We start from the raw sequence: 17,023 nt of genomic DNA on the forward strand, positions 1-17,023 counted from the left end.
AATAGTGTGGACAACCAGCATGCAAAGGACAACAAACTGTGTAAATACAAACAGAAATAATAATAACAATAATAATAACAGCAATAAACATCTTACTCATTCATCACAGACCAATTAATTTTCCCTACTTAGCTTAATTAGTACCAATATATAACCTTTTCAACAATTTCTCTTATACTTCACATTTGTATAAATAATGCTCTAGTTTCTTTATATCCGCTCATGATCAAACTCTCTAATTTCTGGTACTGTCTCATTTCCATACCTTGTTAATGGCCTTGAAATGATCCAAAATTATCATTAATATATAGCAATCTAACTATAGAGTTGCTTAACTTAGTTCCATCTTATTAGCTCAACTAATAGAATCTAGGACTGATTATCTTTTCATATTTTTTTCAAATTGACTCTCCTGCTTCTGAGGATTTATGGCTCTGTGCTCAAATATAACTTTAGTCAACCATACTTTCATGTTCATGGTTTTAATTTTTGTGAAGAAAGTTTGTAAGTCATTTTGCATCCTCTCCACCGTTTGCCCTCAGATTCACAAACATTGCATTCTAAAATTATTCAAGAATGTGAAATCTGAATTAATTGAAAACTCAGGAAAAACAATAGTCGTCTGTGGGCATTTAAAAAAAATAGGAAGGACATGTTAGCATTTCCAGTTAAAATAGATTGTTAGAACTCATTAACTGATTAAGGGAATTGGGAATATTGTAGGGTTGATCAACACATAAAGAATGGTTTACAACAGGTTAAAAGCAAGATTAATGGTAATATTGTAATTTGAAAAAATAATACTAAACTGGTGAGATTTGCAAAGACCCTCCATTATGACAAAAGGCACACAAATTCTCTTTCAAAAATAAAAACAACCTTCAGTAAAATCCTCCCTAAAAAAACTATCAGATGTTTGCTTACTTCACTGTGCTTGCTCATTTTTTTCAGTAATTGCTAATTATAACAGAGCAGGGATTGGAGAGTGCTCTAAAAAACTGAAACCTGATCGGAGGAGATTTACAGTTCAGAGGGAGATTTACGGTTTAGAAGGAGATTGATTTGTGGCAGTCAACAGCTGACATGAAAATACAGTGCCTGGCATGCAGCTGTTTTTAAATGCTTGACTTTTTCCACAATACCGGAGTGAAGGGCAATCAGATGAACTCAGGAAATAATATTGCGTGCCGACAACACATACCATAATTACTTGGGAAACTGGGATAGTCTACAATGAGTTCCTGGGATTTGGGCCTGTACCCACAGGATTTACAGCAATGTTAAATTTAGGAGACACAGGAGAGGGAGGAGGGACCTGGATAGGCCCTGTGACCTCATGGCCATATTATGCAGCCCTTGCTGGTGCCAATATTCTATAGTAGAGGCAGTGTCAAATTTCACTGTTCAAAATGTTTTACAAATATTTTTAATAAGAGGTGCCTTCATACTTTTAATTTCATTTTAGTTTTGTGACTTTGGTATATTTTATTTAGTTATTGCAACCACCACTGTTTTATTTGCTTGGCTTTTGTGCGTGCTTAAAAACAGGTTTCCCTGAAGTATGAGGTGTCAGGTATGCATCTAAATACCTGCATATGTAGCTTTGGATTGAGCTGTAGCATTCATGATGATGACTGAACAGTTTAAAACATTTTAATAATAATTAATTTAATAATGCACTGATGCATTCCGTATGTGGGTAGTCTAGAAAAACTAGACTATCTGAGTCTGTCCTTAGTAGAATTTCTCATGCACATAAAAATTCCCTGAAGATGTTATTAAAAGCTTATTAAATCTGTGCTGAGTTTTGACAATTTGCAATTCCGATGACTCAGAGAGTAAGAGGATTTCTGTAATTTACTCTCCATTAGGAAACTCCATGAGAGTTGGACGTCTTGAGGGAAGTTTTGTATTATTGATTATACTTATATATAACAACAAAATGCAGTTACAAACTCAAATATACAGAGAGAAAATTCTCCTTTGAAAAGATAAGTTCTCAAGGATGATGGGGCAATGTGTTGCTTAAATTGCACTAAAAAAATATAACAGTACTTTGTTGAACTTTTCAGTTTTTATTTTTGGTTCAGTTTTGCTAGTAGTCAGCAAAAGTAAGTCTGTCTCTATTCCCAGCAGCAGTACTGCTTTTTTCCACTACCATCAAATTTTAGTCTCTGTAAAGCACATATTACAGATATATCTAAATTGATAATGGTAAAAATGGCAACTTTTCTCATTTTTACTGAAAGTTTTCTTTGATAAATTAACATATACCTTTTTAAGATTGGAAGAGTACAGAGGATATTTACAAGGATGTTGCCAGGACTCAAGGACCTGAATTACAAGAAAAGTTTAAATACTGTAGATTCGGACTTTATACCTGTAGTGTTGGAGAATGAGGAGAGATTTCATAGAGGTATACAAGATTATGAGGGGTATAGGTGGGTATACACAAGCAGGTACTTTCTGTTGAGGTTGGGCAAAACTAAACTCAGAGGACATAAGTTAATGCTGACAGGTGAAATATTCAAGCGGAACCTGAGGGAGAACTTCTTTATTCAGAGGGCACTGTGAGTGTGGAACAAGGTGCCAGTGGAAGTGGTGATGCAGTTTGAATTGCAGCATTTAAGAGAAGTTTGGATAAGTACATGGATACAATAGGTATGAAAGGATATGTCCCACGTGCAGATTGATGGGACGAAGAAGAATAACAATTTGCCACAGTCCAGATGAGCTGAAGAACCTATTTCTGTGCTGAGTGCCCTATGACCTCTGCGTTAGGAGAACATTCTGACCTGTGCTTTCGCTCTTCCTGTCATTGTCACCGCTGACCATCCCAACTCACCATGGTGTTGCTCAGAAAGCCATATAAGTACTTTGAAAGCCATTGGGACATTCCAAAACAAAAATAATGTGAATTTCGCATGACCTACTCCACAACAGGCCTGCAGCAGATGCAGTCACACTGGCACCTTGCTTTGGGGCACCAAGGCAACGGTAAAGCATACATCAAGTGACTGTTTATTGATTAGTGGGTGACATTGAACACCATTATTCCCTCAGTGTTAACCAACAAGCTTCAAAACCTGGGCTTCTGTATTTCCCTCTGTAACTGTGTCCTTGACTTCCTTATCGGGAGACCCCAGTCAGGTGGATTGAAATATCAATTTCTCCTCACAGGCACCACAAGAATGCAATCTAAGCTTACTGCTCTACTCTCTCTACATTATGTTTGTGGGAAGCACAGCTCAAACACCATTGATGAATTTACAGATGACACTGCTGGTGTTGGTAGAATCTTAACGGTAACAAGGTGGCGTACGGGGTGTTACCATTTTTAGCAGGTTGAGGGTATCACAACAATCACATACTCAATATCAGCAAGACTGAAGAACTGATTGTGCACTCTAGGAAAGGCAGTTGGGAGAAGACACGTCAGTCCTCATTAAGGGGTCAGTGATAGAAACAACTGAAAAAGTTCCAGGCGATCAACATATTGGAGGATTTATCCTGGAACTAAAAATCTAATCCAATCATGAAGAAGGCACACCAGCAGCTCCACTTTGTAAGTGGTTTGAGAAGATTTGGTGTGCCGCTAATGACTCTGGTAAATCTCTTTACACGTATGGTGGAGAGCATCCTGACTGCTTGCATCACAGCCTGATATGGGTCTTCCAATGCACAGGAGCGTGAGGAGCTGCAGAGGGCTGTAGACTCAGTAGCTCCATTACTGGCACAACCCTCTCCACCGTCACCTTCCTTTTGGAAAGACAACTTCCAAGAGGCAATGCCTCAAAAGAACGTGGCATCCAGCACCAAAGACCCTCACCACTCAGTATGTGCCTTCTTCCTGTTGCAGTCGTCAGGGAGAAGGTACAGGAGCCTGAGGCCACACACTTGATGAATTAGGGAAAGCTTCTTCCCCTCCACCATCAGGTTTCTGAATGATCCATGAATCCATGAACACTATTTCATTATTCCTTTTTATTTTGCACTACTTAATTATTTTGTAATTTATAGTCATTTTATGTCTGCACTTTACTTCTGACTTCTATACTTCTAGTGTGAAGTGATACATTTGGAAGGTCAAACATGAAGGCAGAATACATGATTAATGACAGGATTCTGAGCAGCGATGGATCTTGAGGTCCATGTCCACAGATCCTTCAGGGTTACCTTGCAAGCTGATAGGGTCATTAAGTAGGTGTATGGTGTGTTGGCCTTCATTAATCAGAGGATAGAGCCAAGTGGGGACAGCGTGATAAAACAATGGTTGGCACATCACTTTACGGTGCCAGCTGAACTCCCATCACTATCTGTAAGGAGTTTGTATGCTCTTTCCATGACTGCATTGGTTTCCTCTCACATTCCAAAGATGTATGTTAGGGTTAGTAAATGGTGGGCATGCTATGTTGGCACTGGGCTGCCCAGTGCAAACCTCGTAGATCTGACTCTACACAAGCAATTAGCTTTATTTGTCACCTATCGTGTACATCCAAGTTGCATCAATGGCCAACACGTCCAGGGATGCGCTGGTGTCAGCCCACAAGTGACGGCACGTTTCCAGTGCCAGCACAGCATGCTCACAACTTACCAGCCATGACCCATTCACCTTTGGAAAGTGGGAGGAAACTGGAACACCTGAAGGATCATGGGGAGAAGACACAAGTTCCTCACAGACAGCCGGTGAAATGAACCCCAACCCTACAGCTGGCACTGTAAAGCATTATTCTACCTTGCAACCTGTGATTATATAAACACTTTTCACCTTGAAAAAGTCTAATGCACTCCATTGTAAAATATTGAGGCAATAGACATGGTGCCAATAGGACTGGTGACCTAAAGTTTAATTAAAGGGAAATTTAAGGAAAAACCTGCAAAATGTTGAATGGTGGGAATTATAGATCAAGGCCTTAAGTGGATAAGAGAAAAGAATAAGTGGCAACTCCTGTGGTTGTATGGCATAATCAAGTCCAGGATACAGAGCTTGGCATTTTGGCATCATATGCAGAGATGTCATTGGCTCAGTTCAAGGTTGAGGAGTTTCATCTTTCCAGAATAAACCACTAAGAACAACTTAGAGCTGATTTGTGATTGCAAGTCAGACAAATAACATGAAGCTGTGGAGAAGCCTAGAGAGATGGTGGGGAGGTAGAACTGAAAGTCATCAGCATCAATGTAGAAGTTAGCCCAATGTCCACAGATGCTCATGGCAAACAACACTTGTTTAACTGACAAAGAGAGAGAGAGTCCTAGTCTCCTGGTTTAGGAATGGTGCTGTGTCTTCAGAAAGGGAATGGATGAGGACACAAATGAATATGTTTCAAGGCCATAGTGAAAGCACTGGGGACTGGACCTGACAGGATTGTTCCATAGAACTGGATGATACTCTAGGTAGTTCTATATGGTATATCATGGACAGTAATGGGTAGTATTTCAAAGGTAGTATGTAGAATTACTCCATAACTAGAACTAAATAATATTCTCCAGTTAGTATGGGATAGTGCTCTAAGGGTCCATGGAAAAAGCTGAATGATATTCTATTAAATATACAAGATATTTCTCCAGGATAGTAGTACATTGTATTCATTCTTAACATTATTTAAAGTTAAAATGCATTTCTCCTGTAGTTTGTAGTGGCTTTCAAAGTGCAAGTAACTTGGCATTAGACAAAATACTGCAAGTCCCACATTGATATCAGAGCAGGTGTGGGCATACAACTGAAGTGGAGAATTGCCTAGAAAAGCTTGCTTTGATTTCAGTAAACAAAACAAGGGCCAGTAATGATTTCAATGGACCAGAGCTATTTTTAACAGTGGTAATAAATCAGTGGAAAGTCTTGGGTTAGACAGTTTACTTGTCACCATAAATCTGAAATCATATGCAATTTTCTATTTTATCATGGCCAATGCATTTCCTCTATCAACAGCAAGTAACTGAATGATAACATTTTACTTAATAAACTCCAGATGTGTTAACTTAGCTTTCCTCACAGGATAGTGTGGAGGTATAATTTTAGTCGCTATGACAAAAGACAATGCTCATTAATTGCAGGAGGTAATTTTGTAATTATTTTAGAATTGGCTATGGTAATATTAATGATTTGCATGGAAATTAACATATTTAGTGGATAAGGTGGGATGGTACAGTATTAGTAATTTATGCTTCTGCTTTTTGTTTTGGATTTGAATCCAACCCAAACTAATGGTATGAAAACCTTGTTTCTTGGCTGAAAATGAGTAATATGAAATAAGGTTGGCAGCTTCAACCCAGTTGCTAATGGAAAGAAATCCATGGCACAAAATTGTCCTAATTCAGAACCAGATGGTACTTACTAAATAATTATTCCTGTTCCAGTAATCTGACTGGTGTACTTAGTGCAGTCTAACAGAAGACAACCAGAAAATAATGGCCTAGAAATTCAATCATGTAGCAGATGTTCCCCATGCGCTATACATTTGAATGGAGCGCAAAAACGGATCACAGAACGTAATCAGCATTGCTATGTGTGCAGAGAGCATGGTATAAATCTCTGTGTGTGACGTTAATCACTGTGTATACATCTTTGACATTGCTAATGGAAAATCAATGCCTGCAAGCATGTTGGGAAACTAGTCCTTAATGGGAAGATAATGGCCTACTTGTGTCCAGGTTAGTCCTTTCCGAAGCCACTGCTGGGGAGTCCAGCATGGAAAATGACCAGTCTTCATGTGCTTTCCGATGAGGCCTTCTTCTTGTTTCCACGGGAAGGTGGTCCCAGCTTAATCATTGCCCACTCTAGGGAGCCACCTCCAAAGACACAAGGATTAATCGTTAATCCAACAAGTGAAATATCATTCTTTCTCACTCCCGGTTAGATCAGCGTTATGCAGTCCCACCACTTGAAATTCGATTTCTTCTTGAGGACAAAGCTCTAGTCATGTGCAGAGGTAGCTCAGATAAATTGGTACTTGGCGAGGTACTTGAAATTATGTATGATTGCAGTGTGTATCCATGCTGAAGGCCAGGGACTCATGCCACCCATGTGCGTAAAACCTTATACATCATGTTAAGAAGACTTATTCCCTATAACCCAAGACAACAGCTGCACAGGTGTTTTGTGTTGTGCATTGTTCCACATGCTTCCAAGTGCTTTACAGTTTCTGTTCCGACTGTTAATAGCACACTGATGTTGGGTTCACAAAGACACATCTATCCTAGCAACTCTGGACAATGTTTCTCACCCTCTGCTTGCCACCTTGGCTGAACAGAGGAACACTTTTAGTAATAGACTAAGACAACTGTGCTGCTCCAAAGAGCGTTATATGAGGTCATTCTTACCTTCAGCCATTAAGCTCTACAATGAGTCCACCTATAGCCGGGGAAGTGATGACCCTCTCCCCCCAGTTTGATTTTGATGTAACTTAATTTTTATTCTTTCTTACTTCTCTTCTAATATTTGTATATCTGCACACTTGTAATGCTATTGTGACACTATTTCCTTTGGGATCAATAAAGTATCCATCTATCTATCTAGAAATAAATAAAAATTCCAACACAAGAACAGGCCATTTAGCCCTGGTAATCACCATTCTCCCATTACATGAGTGAATTGTTCTTATCATATTTGCTCGCTCTTTATCAATATCTTTTTATCCATTTTTCCTTACCAAAGCTAATCTTAAATATTGATGTTGCATTAAAGTGGGAGATTTCCAAATCTCTGCTATCTGGTTTAATATATTTAATATGCATCAACTACATCACTTCTATCTATCAGGTAGGGGCTTCTTTAAGTCACCTTCTTCCAATTAAACCAAGCTTTCCTAAACATAAGAAATAGGAGCAAGAGTAGGCCATCTGGCCCATCGAGCCTGCTCGGCCATTGAATAAGATCATGGCTGATCTGGCCATGGACTCATCTCCACCTACCTGCTGACTGACTGACGTACTACATGGACTCAGGCCTAGGGGGCCAGCGTCAGGCACAATGATGGACTCTCCACTCCTCCCTCTCCCTCATCAGTGTGTTCAGTTCATCTACACTAGCCATGCCGCTATCTTCTAGGAGCGTGTTGACCATAGTCTTGGGAGGGCACCCAGGATTCATCCTCCCATGCTCGGGCTCCCATGTGATGACTAGGCTGGCAGGTAGCTCAGGGTGGTGAGACAGTGCCCCACTAGTTGTAGTCTTCTCGCCTCGATTTTAGTAGTGAGCATCGGTAGGTCGTCATAGAGCTCAACGTTCGTCATGTGCTGTTGCCAATTCGCATCAAGAGCTATCCAGAGCATTTGTGTATAGCAACCATCTAGTGACTTTCGCATGGTCTTGGTGAGTGTCCACATCTCGCATCCGTACGTGGGAATGGACTCCATGACTGCTATGAAGATCCTCTTTTTGAGCCCTTTGGTCAGGTTCAACTTCCGGATTTCTTTCATGTCGTTCACAGCCCTCCACGCCAGCAACTTCCGTATCTTTATGTCCTTCTCCAAACTCATCATTTCTGACCCGAGGTACTTGAAGTCTAAGACTTTCTTAATGGTATCATTCTTTATGGTCTTGAGAGTACTTTCATTGCAGTTGAACACCACGTACTCTGTCTTTTTAGCATTTAGGTGAAGTCCAACTTTATTGCACTCAATTTCCACTTTTGTCAGTAGCTGCTGTGCTTCCTCCACCTGGTCAGAGAGCAGGACTATGTCATCTGCAAAATCAAGATCTGTGAGAGTAACTGGTCTGACCCTTTTGGTTCGTCCTGGTTTTATGATAAAACCTTTGGTGGCTTGACGTCGAGTGTAATCAAGGACGGTTATAAAGGTGTAGGGTGCCAGAGTGTCTCCTTGCAGCACACCAGCTAGGAGATCGAACACTGCTGTTTCTCCACCTGGTGTTACAACTTTCGTCATGTCCTTGGTATAGCTGGACTCTATTGCTCTCAGTAGGTGGTCTGGCACTCCGTAACTTTTCAAGATCTTGAAAGCTTGTGGAGTGCCAGACCATCTACTGAGAGCAATAGAGTCCGGCTATGCCTACCTGCCTTTCCCTCATAACCCTTAATTCCCCTACAATGCAAAAATCTATCCAACTTTGGCAAACATATTTACTAAAGATTTTTCTTTCTTTAATAATTATTCATGTATCTTCTATTGAAAGTATTCTCAAGTTCTGTACTACAAAATAATTTATTTTTGATGGCAATCTCACCTAAACCCAGCTTAATGCAGACTGAGGGCTCAGTTATTCCAAAACCACTTTCAAGGTCCATTTCAGTGTTGGGCAGAATGAAAGGTTACTGTTCCTACAGAGATTGAAAGCTCACTAGACAACTGCATTCATTTTCCAAGTCTGATTTAATGGTGAAGATTGTTAAGCCAGATTGTCCTTTTAGAAATCAGTACATTGATTTATATACAATGCACTTTTCCACCTCTAAGCCCTCTAGGAATAGTGTCAGATATCTGTTTGAACTCCTTTTATCCATCTTTTCCTTCCATCACAGCTTACATCCATCAGAAAGAGAAGGCAAGAACAGCTTGTCATTTGATAAAATGAAAGTGATAAAACTCCAAAAATCTGAAACAAAACTAGAACATGATAGAAACACTCAGCAAGTAGGGCAGCATCTGTGGAAAGAGAAACAGCTTGCATTACCAGTTAAGGGCCCTCCATCAGAATAAGTTGCCTTCTTGTGGCATAAAGCAATGGAATGTGTGAGCGAGATTTCTGTTAGGCATTTTGTGAAGACGTTTCTGTCTATAGAAGATTTTGTAAGCTCTGTAGAAGTTGACCGGTGTGCAGCAGCTTGATTTTGGTGGTAGAGATAACAGAGATGTACGGTATATTCAAGACTGAGAGGTGAATTTTGTTGACACTTACATGGGTCAAAAAGCATAGAGATTAGGAAAGTACATTTGAAGTACCAGACTGACTTGTGCTTCTATTTGCTATGATTGACAGAATTTGTAGGGGAAATGATAAAGGAGAACTTGGAACTGGTTCGACTGAAGTTATTAGAGGAGAGAGTTGAAAGTTATGAGGTCATTGAACATTTTGCAGTTTTGCAGGCACGTCCTGGGGCTAAGCTCTTGACACTAATCTCTGAGGCCTCTTTGCACTTTCAGTAGAGATGTTGTCTCATGAGCTTTCAGTCTCTGTAGGACCATTAAATCTTCATTCTGCCCAGCACTGGAACAGAACCTTGAAAGTGGTTTTGGAGTAGCTGAGCCCTCAGTCTACACCAAGTGCTGGAGTAAGACCCAAGCCCAATTGTCGCAAAAATACATATTGGGTTTAGATGGTATTGCCATCAAAAATAAATTATAAGTCTTCAGATTTATAATTTAGGTTGAATGGACTTGGTTTGGGTTGAATGGACTAGGCATGTTTGCATATAAATAAAAAAGTTGGCATCACTTCATTGTAGGATGACAGTGTGCATTGAGGGTAGGAGATCCATGTATATCAAACCAAAGGGAATAGAATGAAACTGAACAGGATGGATGGATAAGGACAATATGTCAGAATGGGTCCCACAGACAACAGTGCTTGAAACTACATCTCCTGGGAGCTGATGAACTACTGGAACTACTGGAGAAGGACCCCTTCCTTCTGGAGGCTGATCTGATTGAGGCAGTAAACAATTCCATGCATCAGGCTTGGGTATTGAGAAAGTTACAGAGGAAGGCCTTGATTTGAAATGTCAACTGTCCATTTCCCTTTGCAGATGCTGTCTGACCTGCGGAGTTCCTCCAACAGTTTGTTATTTTGCTGCAGACACCAGGATCTGTTGTCCCTTGTGCCCACATGTCAGAGTTGGATTTGGATTTTCTTTGGCAGGTTTTAGTTTTATACCTCAGTAAATCTCAACTCAGTACATCTTATCTTCAGTAAACTCTTCACAACTGTTCCTTGGTGCCTGCAGCCAGAACAAATTACCCCTTTAAGGGTTGGTATCAGCGAAGCAGATTTTGTTCCCCCTTCCCCCTCCATCAAACAACCTACTCATCCAAAAAAATGCACAAAATCATTGAATAGCGGAGGTGGCTTAGTTGCATCAGTGAGTTATAATAAAGTCTGGCCAATACCAATTTCACAAAGTCCCTGCAACCACATCAACAGAATGGTTTCACATGATGAGTCTGCGTGTTGGATCAGAAGATGGATTTGTGGCTTCATATGTAGAGCATATTATCACACAGCTGTTAAAAATAACCATAAACAACAATTTCAACCACTGTAGCATAACTCCACTGTTGTGCTCACCTTCTTCAAACATCGAGAAACTTTACAAAGTGTTTGTAGCCATTTATCTTTTTCATCTCATTTTCTGGCTCTCCAAGTCCTCATATTCATCATTCATAAACATGATGAATTGAGTATCTGCCTTACTCTGTCTGGACATTTTTTCAGAAGGATTTCCACATAGCATTGAACCTAAAGAATGGGAACATATCCATCTACTACTGGTGCATCAAACAGCTCTCTGAACTGCAAAGGCATTTTCACAACCATTCAAGCTGAGACTTTAAATTTTGAAAAAATATTGATGTTGCTAATTCATTTTCCAGTCACTTTTACTGTAGTCCAAGTTTTTGCCCATATATTTTAATGCTTTATTAACTTGTGCCCCATTTAATTAACCAGAACCTCATGGACTGTGTTTAGAAATAGCCCTGCACCAACTTTCAGGCACAACCCCAGTTATAGTCATGAACCATTAAGCCAAAATGAATGAGTGAGAAGGTGAAGCAAAAGCAGCTCTGTGTGACCTGATAATACTTCCAGATCTTGTCACAGTGAGGACTCGGGTTCTGGGCCAACTAGGAGCCCAGAGTGACAGAGGACTCTGAAAGGATTGCTAATGGTAGTCAGAAATGTCTGTAGTTTTAATGAGATTGAAGAGGAAAAATATTATGCTTGGACTCACATTCACAAGTTTGCTTTAATCAAATCAAAGTGTGCATTAGTGTGGAGTTTGGGATAATGCATTATAATCTTAGCCTCCTATTTATGACTTTAGTTAACCTTAGCGAAGACCTTAGACTAGTCTGTTATGACAGTCAAGTCAAGTCAAGTTTATTGTCATTTAACTATATACATGTATATAACACATATAGTGTACATATATAGAAATGAGACGTTTCTCCATAGCTGGATGTAAACCATAGTAGTGAACATAACACACATAGCACAAGATAACTTATGAAGGTAAGAATAAAATCTCCAGATGAATCACACATAACTTACAGACTAAAGTGCATTAATATTAAATATCGTAAGGTATGGAACAGATTAACCAATGACACTTTGAATATGTTGCCGCAGGGAGCTCTGAAGCCTAATGGCCTCAGGGAAGAAACTGCTTCTTATTCTAATCATTCTTGTTTTTATGCATTGTAATATCCTGCCTGATGGTAGAAAGTCAAAGAGGATGTTGGATGGATGGGTGGGATCCTTAATAATATGAAGGGCCCCTGCAAACACAGCACTCCTTAAAAAATTCTCCCTGATGGAAGGTAGGGAGACCCCAATGATCCTCTCAGCTGTTCTCACAGTCCTTTGTAGGGATTCTGATCGATGCTCAACTGCTCCCATACCATATGGAGATGCAACTTGTCAGGACACTTTCAATGTTGCTCCTGTAAAATACAGTTAAAATGGGGGGGGGGGGAGGAAGGAGGGGGAGCCTTGCTTTCCTCAATCTTCTTAGAAATTTGAGGTGCTGCTGTGCTTTCTTGCTCAGGGAGGTGATATTAAGGGACCGGGTGAGGTCATCCATGGTGTGAACTCCCAGGAACCTGGTGCACTTAATTCTCCCTTTAGAAGATCTATGTATTTGCAGACAGGGATGATTTGTCCGCACCTTCCTGAATTCCACAATGATATTCTTGGTCTTCTCCAAGTTCAGGCTCAAGTGCTCCTCTCACACCAATGCAATGGCCACTCCACATCCTCATTATACTCTGTCTCGTCATCATTCCTGACAAGGCCAACCACTGTTGTGTCATCCATAATCTTGATGACACGGTTTGAGCTGGATCCTGCGACACAGGAATACATCGGCAGTGTGAACAGCAGCAGGCCGAGCACACAGCCTTGGGGAGCACCAGTGCTTAGAGAAACGTTGCTGCCCACATGGACTAATTGTGGCCTTACTGTTATGAAGTCCAGCATCCAATTGCAGAGGGAGGTGTTGAGACCCAGCAAGGACAGTTTCCTCACCAATTTCTGTGAAAGTATAGGTCCCATTTATTTAAAACAATGTCCCTCAGCCATTTTCATTGAAAAATCAAAGCAGCTGCTAGAACAAGAAAATTAGAAGCTGACTCTCTATAGTCCTGGAAATACACTATTTCACTCTAATTTATGTATATCAAATGATTAGCTTCAATATATTTTAAATAAATCCACTGTAGTATTGTTGCCATCCTATGCAGTATGTGGTCATCTTGTTATATGAGCATCATCTGCTGTTATAAATTCCTTGGAATTCAAAAATATCCTTTGAATGGTTTAAAATAATTCAAACATTTTAGCCGCAAATACCAACTTATCTTTATAGAACCACAGCTTCATGCTTCAGGCATACAGCAAGCCTTTCTAGCGAGTTCTGAGTGTTGCCAGCTGTATTAACCAAAGGTCTAATGCTGACACCTAGTGAAGTGTGAGGTAGTCAACATATGAATGGTTATCTAATCAGGCATTCACCCCAAGGAGAGAACTGCTCTGTAAATCATTGCACTTCCCCCAGCTTCACTTTCTCTTAAAATCATTAGCTTGTAACTGATTTGCATTTAGCTACATTTTTGCTGTAATATTAACATTTCAGTTGATTTCAACATAAGTAAAAATCAGGAAGTTCCTGATCCTTTGTCATCTGGTTTAACCTTCTTCTTTACTAATGTGTCAGAAGACTTCATGTTATTAATATATGTGGTTCCCAAATCCGCGAAAGATAGCTAAAATCAAATCTACGCTAGAAAGATAACAAATCCTTTGTCAGCGTGGATAACCTTTACTCTCAAGCAACACACACACAATGCTGGAGGAACTTAGCAGGTCAGATGAATAAGTAGTTGACAGTTCAGGCCAAGACCCTTCTTGAAGATTGAGAGGAAAGAGGGAAGATGCCAGAATAAAAAGGTAGGGAGAAGGGGAAGGAGGCTCACTGGAAGGTGATGGGTGAAAACAGCTGGGTGGGAAAGGTAAAGGGCTGGACAAGAAGAAATCTGATAGGAGAGGAGGGTGATCCATGGCAGAACGAGACTCAACAGTTTCCTAGCATTTTTTTCAGGGTCTACCACACTGGTCCCCTCCTATATCCAGGGCCACCAACATTGGCCATTGGTGTGGCCAAGTAATAGATGTCTTAGCTCTAAATCAGAAAGTTATTGAATTGAACTGAAATGACTTTATTTCTTACATCCTTCATACACGAGGAGTAAAAATCTTTATGTTACATCTCCGTCTAAGTGTGCAGTTTATAATAATTTATAATGAATAAATAGTATGTACAACAGGACAGTCGATATTGTATCAGCATGAATTAATCAGTCTGATGCCCAGTCAGAAGCTGTTCCGGAGCCTGTTGGTCCTGGTTTTTATGCTGCAGTACCATTTCCCAGATGGTAGCAGCTGGAACAGTTTGTGTTTGGGGTGACTTGGGGTGATTTACTACTTACAATAGGCCCATTGGTGGCACAATGGCATCAGTGCCGGACTCCGGAGCAAAGGTTCCCGAGTTCGACTCCGTCAGGCCACCCCTGAGCACGCTTTCCATCCATGCCGGGTTGAGCGTCGAGCTAGCCTCTCGGCCTCGTAAAAAAAAACTCAAGGGTCGAGTCAGGAATGTTCATATCGTAACCCAGTTAATCCGAAAGGTGACCAATCCTGACACCACGCGCCAGACAAGAATGGCCAACTGTCTGGTGCAACGTGCTAAAAAAAATCTACTTACAAAACTGAATTTGTTTTTTCTGAGTCCACCTAAGAGTCAGCAGGAGAAGACAAGTTAGGCTCAAATTGATACAGGATGTGGGACTCACAATGAATTTCTTGAGGAGGAGAGGCAGTAATTTTCTATTGAGCAAAACCCCTATTACTCACAAATCAGTCTCATGGACCAATCAAAAGCAATCACTCATGGTGTATTTGTCTGCATATTAATACCACAATTGCATGGTTTTGATTATATATTTGTTGTTACTTTTCATGCCTTGTGGTACATTGGGCAGCATTTTTTGCTGTTTCCTCAACAATTTGTCTGTTTTTTTAATGAGGCCGAGTTGCTAGCTCGACACTCAAACCAGTACGGATGGAAAGTGTGCAAGGAGCCAGCGGGATTCGAACCCTGGTCCACTTGCCTCGACGTCCAGTGCTGATGCCACTGCACCACCGGCAGGCTAAATTAGATTATTTATGAGTATATGAATGTGTAGTCTGGGGATTCCCTGGACTTGACCCTGGTAACCAGTAATTTTGAAGGTTACCAGCATTCCAGGTTCCCCAGAACAAACTACAGGACTTGGAAGCAGAAAGAACCAGCAACCTGACCCATGTTTGCCCACTGCACTCCTTTCCACCCTGCGCTGTGCAGGTGCATCCGATATTCCAGGTACGCACATGTCCCCAGGGACTGATGAGAGAAGAGGAGGACAGAATTCACTGCTATTTTATGAGAGAATGTTAGGAAGGGACTGGGATTGATGGCTTCAAGAATAAAGTGGGCTGAAAAGATTGTCAAAAAGGTGAAGTGAGAAAGGCATGTTTGGGAGACAGTGTGAAAGAGCATGGACTGAACAGTGGAACAAAAAACAATGTTACTGTTATTAGGGTGAGAGTGGAGGTTTGGACACGTTGCTGGTGTTGGTAGATATAATGGATAGGGGAATAATATTGGCTTATGTTGGACATGTTGGCCACTGCATAATTCTGAAGTGATTTGAAGAGATATTTGCAGATTTTATTTGTGATATTTTGAAGGAAAGAAGTCACTATGTGCCTTTGAGGGCAAGAGATGGGTAATGACCCTGTAGGTCATTTTTTTTTTAGCCGAGCCTGAGGTCCTTCAGACCAGTTACTCCAGTTTTTGATACCACTAATAGGGCTGCAGGGTAGCATAGTGGTCAGCATAATACTCACCAGCGACCCAGGTTCCTGCTGTCGTCTGTAGGGACATTGTACATTCTCCCCTTGACCGCTTAGGTTTCCTCCCACGCTCCAAAGATATATAGGTTAGTAAGTTGTGGATATGCTAAGCTGGTGCCAGAAGATTGGTGACACTTGCAGGCTGTCCCCAGCACATCCTCAGACTGTACTGTACTGGTTTCTTGATGCAAATGGCGCATTTCACTTAAGTTTCAATGATTTGACATACATGACAACTAAAGTTAACTTTTATCTTCATCACTGCTGTTACTACTGTTATTAGTACTACAAGTGCCACTAATACTGTTATATTGCTTCTCTGAATACTACCATTTTATTAGCATTAGCATTATTGCTGAAACTGCTACAAATGTTTTTCTAGCTTCGATTTATCTGGTGTCCTTGACAGTTTGAGGATGGACTTTGAGGGTTCCCTGCTGTGCCTCGATGTGTTGTGCCACATTGAAAGTGGATGGAAATGCAGTGTAAAGGTGCTTGGTGCAAATGATTGAGCTTAATTTGACAAGGGAAAAAAATGGATCAATGGATACAATAAAATCTCAGTCTAGTTAAACTAATGGCGGAACTTCCGTTAGAAGAAGAGAATAGTATTTTAACAAACTCAGAATATTTTCTGAGTCACCCTTCTGATCCTGACCAATCTGAGCTTAAATGGTGTCTCGCATCACAAGGGCCTTATAACTTCTTACCCATTGTCAGCAAATCTGTTGCTGTGCGATTGTACAATATAAGTGTGTGTGCACCCTTAACTCCCGGTGGAGTCATCAGGGCACAGTCAATGCAAGCTTTTTGCACCAGTCTTTTTGGTGATTGCTCATCATACAGCATGTCTTGAGCATCTGAAACCTGGCGGAGCTCATCCCTCTCCAGGGTTTT

Source organism: Hypanus sabinus, chromosome 4 (assembly GCF_030144855.1).
Source record: "Hypanus sabinus isolate sHypSab1 chromosome 4, sHypSab1.hap1, whole genome shotgun sequence".
NCBI classification, from domain to species: Eukaryota; Metazoa; Chordata; class Chondrichthyes; order Myliobatiformes; family Dasyatidae; genus Hypanus; species Hypanus sabinus.